The sequence below is a fragment of the Arachis hypogaea genome, chromosome 5 (assembly GCF_003086295.3).
Source record: "Arachis hypogaea cultivar Tifrunner chromosome 5, arahy.Tifrunner.gnm2.J5K5, whole genome shotgun sequence".
NCBI lineage: Eukaryota > Viridiplantae > Streptophyta > Magnoliopsida > Fabales > Fabaceae > Arachis > Arachis hypogaea.
In genome coordinates this window covers 42365581-42372644 of record NC_092040.1, presented here as the reverse complement: position 1 = coordinate 42372644, position 7064 = coordinate 42365581, and the positions used below count along the sequence as shown (strand labels likewise).

Sequence of the window (7064 nt, the reverse complement as noted above, 5' to 3'; positions counted from 1 at the left end):
CTGGGCGTTCAACGCCCATGTGTAGCATGTTTCTGGCGTTGAACGCCAGTTCTATGCTTGTTTCTGGCGTTCAGCGCTAACTCTATGCTCTGTTCTGGCGTTGAACGCCAGCCAGATGCTTCTTACTGGCGTTTAAACGCCAGTAAGTCCTTCCTCCAGGGTGTGATCTTTCTTCTGCTATTTTTGATTCTGTTTTTAATTTTAGTATTTTTTTCGTGACTCCACATGATCATGAACCTAATAAAACATAAAGAACAATAAAAAGAAAAATAAAATTAGATAAATAAAAATTGGGTTGCCTCCCAATAAGCGCTTCTTTAATGTCAATAGCTTGACAGTGAGCTCTCATGGAGCTTCACAGATGTTCAGAGCATTGTTGGGACCTCCCAACACCAAACTTAGAGTTTGAATGTGGGGGTTCAATACCAAACTTAGAGTTTGGTTGTGGCCTCCCAATACCAAACTTAGAGTTTGACTGTGGGGGCTCTGTTTGACTCTGCATTGAGAGAAGCTGTTCATGCTTCCTCTCATTACCAAATAACTTGGCATTTAGCTTCATGATGGCTCCTAGATGTTAAGCAACTTGCTCTCCAGTTACATCTTTATCCTCTTCAGAGGAAGAATAGTCTTCAGAGCTCATGAATGGCAGAAGGAGGTTTAATGGAATCTCTATGGTCTCTATATGAGCCTTAGATTTCTTTGGGTCCTCAATAGGGAACTCCTTCTTGGTTGGGAGACGTCCCATGAGGTCTTCCTCATTGGGATTCACGTACTCCCCTTCCTCCTTGCATTTGGCCATATTAACTATATCAATGGCCTTGCACTCTCTCTTTGGATTCTCTTCTGTATTACTTGGGAGAGTACTAGGAGGAGTTTCAGTGATTTTCTTACTCAGCTGGCCTACTTGTGCCTCCAGATTTCTGATGGAGGACCTTGTTTCACTCATGAAACTTAAAGTGGCCTTAGACAGATCAGAGACTAAATTTGCTAAGTTAGAGGTATTCTGTTCATAATTCTCTGTCTGTTGCTGAGAAGATGATGGATAAGGCTTGATATTTCTGAGCCTATTTATTCCACCATTATTAAAGCCTTGTTGAGGCTTTTGTTGATCCTTCCATGAGAAATTCGGATGATTTCTCCATGATGAATTATAGGTGTTTCCATAAGGTTCACCCATGTAATTTACCTCTGCTATTGCAGGGTTTTCAGGATCATAGGCTTCTTCTTCAGAAGATGCCTCTTTAGTACTGTTGGATGCATTTTGCCATCCATTCAGACTTTGAGAAATCATGTTGACTTGCTGAGTCAACACTTTGTTCTGAGCCAATATGGCATTCAGAGCATCAATTTCAAGAACTCCCTTCCTCTGAGGCGTCCCATTATTCATGGAATTCCTCTCAGAAGTATACATGAATTGATTATTCGCAACCATGTCAATAAGTTCCTGAGCTTCTGCAGCGTTTTCTTGAGGTGAATGGATCCACCTGCAAAGTGGTCCAATGACATCTTGAAAAACTCAGATAGACCATAATAGAATATATCTAATATGGTCCAATCTGAAAACATGTCAGAAGGACACTTTTTGGTCATCTGCTTGTATCTTTCCCAAGCTTCATAGAGGGATTCACCATCTTTTTGCTTGAAGGTCTGAACATCTACTCTAAGCTTGCTCAGCTTTTGAGGAGGAAAGAATTTATCCAAGAAGGCCGTGACCAGCTTATCCCAGGAGTCTAGGCTATCTTTAGGTTGTGAGTCCAACCATGTTCTAGCTCTGTCTCTTACAGCAAAAGGGAAAAGCATGAGCCTGTAGACTTCAGGATCTACTCCATTCGTCTTTACAGTCTCACAAATCTGCAAGAGCTCAGTTAAAAACTGGTAAGGATCTTCAGATGGAAGTCCATGAAACTTGCAGTTCTGTTGCATTAGAGTAACTAATTGAGGTTTCAGCTCAAAATTGTTTGCTCCAATGACCGGAATAGAGATGCTTCTTCCATCAAATTTGGACGTTGGTTTAGTGAAGTCACCTATCATTCTCCTTGCATTATTGGTGTTGGGTTCGGCTGCCATCTCCTTCTATTGTTCGAAAATTTCAGAAAGGTTGTCTCTGGATTATTGTAATTTAGCTTCTCTTAGTTTCCTCTTCAGAGTCTTTTCAGGTTCAGGATCAGCTTCAACAAGAGTGTCTTTTTCCTTGTTCCTGCTCATATGAAAGAGAAGAGAAAAAGAAAAGGAAGAAGAATCCTCTATATCTGGACAAAGAGGATCCTTATTATTAGTAGAAGAAGAAAGGAATAAAAGTGGAGAATCCAATCACAAGGGTGAGGATAGAGGCAGTGATTGGAGATGAAGAGAGGTGAAGAGAAGTGTTAGTAAATAAATAAATAAATAAAAGAAGAGAAGAGAGGGAGAATTCGAAAATAATTTTGAAAAAGTAGTTAATGATTTTCAAAAATTAAAGATAAGATATAATTAAAATTGAAATTTAAAACAGTTAAAAAGAATTTTTGAAAAAGAGATGAGATATTTTCGAAATTTAAAGAGGGAAAAGTAGTTAGGTGGTTTTGAAAAAGATAAGAAACAAACAAAAAGTCAAATAGTTAGTTGGAAAAAAATTTGAAAATCAAATTTGAAAAGATAAGAAGATAAGAAGTTAGATAAGATATTTTGAAATCAAATTTTTGAAAAAGATAAAATTTTGAAAAAGATATGATAAAAAAACAGATATGATAAAAAGATAAGATTTTTAAGAAAAAGATATTTTGAAAAAGATTTAATTTTTAAAATTAAAATTACTTAACTAACAAGAAACTAAAAGATATTATTCTAGAATTTAAAGATTGAACCTTTCTTAACAAAAAAAGTAACAAACTTCAAATTTTTGAATCAATCACATTAATTGTTAGTATAATTTCAAAAATTATGAAATAAAATTAAGAAAAAGATTTTTAAAATAATTTTAAATTTTCGAAATTAATAAGATAAAGATGAAAAAGATTTGATTTTTGAAATTTTTTTTTTTGAAATGATAGGATTTTTAAAATTGAAAATTTGACTTAACTTATGAGAAACAACTAATTTTAAAATTTTTTTGACTAAGTCAACCCAAAATTTCGAATTTTTGAGAGAAAAAAGGAAAATATATTTTTTTTATTTTTGAATTTTTAATGAGGAGAGAGAAAAACACCAATATGACCCAAAACATGAAAATTTTAGATCAAAACACTTAATGCATGCAAGAACACTATGAATGTCAAGATGAACACCAAGAACACTTTGAAGATCATGATGAACATCAAGAACATATTTTTGAAAAATTTTTGATGCAAAGAAAACATGCAAGACACCAAACTTAGAAATCTTTAATGCTTGGACTCTAACAAACGAAAAATGCATATAAAAAACAACATACAACACAAAACAAGAAATCATTAAGATCAAACAAGAAGACTTGAAGATCATGAAGAACACCATGAATGTATGAATTTTCGAAAAATGCAAGAAAAAATTTTTAAAGCATGCAATTGACACCAAACTTAAAAATTGACTCAAGACTCAAACAAAAAACACAAAATATTTTTTATTTTTATGATTTTCTAATTTTTTTGTATTTTCTTTTATTTTTTTTGAAAAACATATGGAAAAAAAAATAAGAAATTCAAAATCTTTAAGAAGAATTCCAAGAATCTTTTTATGTTAGCCTAAAGCTCCAATTCAGGGGTTGGACATGGCTTAATAGCCAGCCAGCTTTGGGATGGCATTACATGCATTGTGGTGATTAGTTAAAGACCAATCCCAAAGGAGTTTGATTATGGCTTTACAGCCAGCTAGGATTCAACATGTTACTATGAAACTCTAGAATTCATTCTTGAAAGTTTTGAAGCCATAGAATAATTTAAAAAAAAATTTCGAAAATACTTTTTTTGGAAAAACGAAAACAAAGAAAAATTTTGAAAAATTTTTGAAAACTTTTTGAAAAGAAAATTACCTAATCTGAGCAACAAGATGAACCGTCAGTTGTCCATACTCGAACAATCCCCGACAACGACGCCAAAAACTTGGTGCACGGATTTGTGATCATCAACAATGGCTCTAATAGTTTGGTAGCTCTCACATGTGAATTACACTTAGTCACAACTCCACACAACTAACCAGCAAGTGCACTGGGTCGTCCAAGTAATACCTTACGTGAGTAAGGGTCGATCCCACAGAGATTGTTGATATGAAGCAATCTATGGTTATCTTGTAAATTTCAGTCAGGCTGATTTAAATATGATTGGATTAGATATTCAAAAGATAAATAAAATAAACAGGAAATAAAGATAAAGTTACTCATGTAATCCAATGGTGGGAATTTCAGATAGGTGCATGGAGGTGCTGTGTTCCTTCCGAATCTCTACTTTCTTATTACATTCATCCAATCCTTCTTACTCCTTTCCATGGCAAGCTGTATGTAGGGCATCAACGTTGTCAGTGGCTACATCCCATTCTCTTAGTGAAAAAGGTCCAAATGCTCTGTCACAGCACGGCTAATCATCTGTCGGTTCTCAATCGGGTTGGAATAGAATCCAGTGATTCTTTTGCGTCTGTCACTAACGCCCAGCCTTCAGGAGTTTGAAGCTCGTCACAGTCATTCAATCCCGGAATCCTACTCGGAATACCACAGACAAGGTTAGACTTTCCGGATTCCCATGAATGCCGCCATCAATTCTAGCTTATACCACGAAGATTCTGATTAAGGAATCCAAGAGATATGCGCCCAGTCTAAGGTAGAACGGAAGTGGTTATCAGTCACGCGCGTTCATAGGTGAGAATGATGATGAGTGTCATGGATCATCACATTCATCAAGTTGAAGTGCAACGAATATCTTAGAACAGGAATAAATCGAATTGGATAGAAAATAATAGTAATTACATTGAAACTTGAGGTACAGCAGAGCTCCACACCCTTAATCTATGGTGTGTAAAAACTCCACCATTGAAAATACATAAGTGAAAGGTCCAGGCATGGACGAATGGCCAGCCCCCCATGAAGGTCTAAGGACTAGGCGTCCAGAGATGTCTAATACAATAGTAAACTATCCTATTTATACTAGACTAGCTACTAGGGTTTACAAGAGTAAGTAATTGATGCATAAATCCACTTCCAGGGCCCACTTGGTGTATGTTTGGACTGAGCTTGATCTATCCACGAGCAGAGGCTTCTTTTGGAGTTGAACGCCAAGTTGTAACGTGTTTTGGGCGTTCAACTCCGGTTCGTGACATGTTTCTGGCGTTTGACTCCAGAATGCAGCATGGAACTGGCATTGAGCACCAGTTTACATCATCTAATCACAAATAAAGTATGAACTATTATATATTGCTGAAAAGCTCTGGATGTCTACTTTCCAACGCCGTTGAGAAAGCGTCATTTAGAGTTTTGTAGCTCCAGAAAATTCATTTCGAGTGCAGGAAGGTCAAATTCCAACAGCATCAGCAGTCCTTTGTCAGCTTCCTATAAGAGTTTCGCTCACGTCCCTCAATTTCAGCCAGAAAATATCTGAAATCACAGAAAAACACACAAACTCATAGTAAAGTCCAGAAATGTGAATTTAGCATAAAAACTAATGAAAACATCCCTAAAAGTAACTAGATCATACTAAAAACTACCTAAAAATAATGCCAAAAAGCGTATAAATTATCCGCTCATCACCTGTTCATTATCAACGGCAATAGCCATCATCTCATCTGTCAGATTTTTGAGCGTCTTACCCTATAATCTTCTAAAAATTTTTTTGTCATCTTCAGAAAAATCCTTATAATTGAATTTATGAGGAAATAGATCTCCTACAAAAAAAAAAAAATAACATAGTATAAAAATCAGTTCAAATGCACCCAAGAATCAATTGAAACACACCTGAATATGACTCATATACACCTATGTTTGTAGCGAGTTACCTGACGCATTGATGCCAAGCACAGCCCCTATTATTTTTGGTCTTATTTTAAATGAACCGTAGCTAGTTTCCAGTCTGTTTTCCCCTAATTTGAAGGAGTTAGTCAACTCCCTTAATATTTGGTGATGCACCCTCAGCGGCAGGATGTGCATCAGGCCGCCAAATCCCAAATCACTAACTATTATTTTCTTCCCCTCATTCATGTTTCTGAATTTCTCACTTAACAAATGTGTTGCACACTTAAGGTCCTTGGTTTGCTGTAAACAAAGCAAAGCAAAATTATAGTCAGTTATATTTCTATTATATAAAATTGATTTTGCCTAAGACATATATTTATTCTTACATTTTTTCCAGCTTGGTTTCTGCCTGCCATTGTTTTTGAAATAAAAAATACACCCATAGATATCAGTAAGATACACCCATAGATATGAGTCAGATACACCTATAGATATCAGTCAGATACACTCATAAATATCAGTAAGATACGCCCATACATATTATTCAAATACACCCATACATATGATTCAGATACACCCATAAATATGAGTCAGATACACCCATAGATATCAGTCAGATATTACTCAAACATGCATTAATATAAAAGGTCAAGCAATATACACCAATGGACAAGCAAATATTAGAACAGTTGCAAGTGATCACTATATTACAGTATATCAGTTCAGAAATATACACCGAACAAAATACTCCATATACACCCACCAAATCAAGCAATATACTTCCAAAAATCAATTACCAGAAGAACTAGAACAACAAGAACAGTAACACCTAGAACAACTAAGAAGAACAGTATAACCTAGAACCAAGAATAACAGTAAAACCTAGAACAAGTAGAATATTAAAAACTGTAAAACCTAGAAGAACGTAGAAGAACAGTAAAACCTAGAAGAATGTAGAAGAACAGTAAAACCTAGTTCTTCGTTTTCGAAATCTGGAAAATATAGAATATGAGTAAAGTAGTAACGTAACGTACCTTGAGTATTATAACTTCGTTTTTTCTTGAGATTGTTGATCGAGAGTTCTATGTTGTGTTGATGGAGAGTTCTGATCTTCGCGACGAGTGCTATCTCTGCAGTTTGGAATGTTGCTCGAAAATGGACGGTTTGTGTTTTC

At 35.4% G+C, this 7064-nt stretch overlaps 1 non-coding gene across 1 annotated transcript; it reads left to right on the top strand.

Annotated features, from left to right (window-relative positions):
* The first annotated feature begins 1564 nt into the window (after positions 1 to 1564).
* Positions 1565 to 1668, top strand: LOC112804257 (small nucleolar RNA R71). Its single transcript, XR_003202873.1, has one exon. It is a non-coding gene; the product is annotated as a small nucleolar RNA R71 (small nucleolar RNA).
* The last annotated feature ends 5396 nt before the right edge of the window (positions 1669 to 7064 follow it).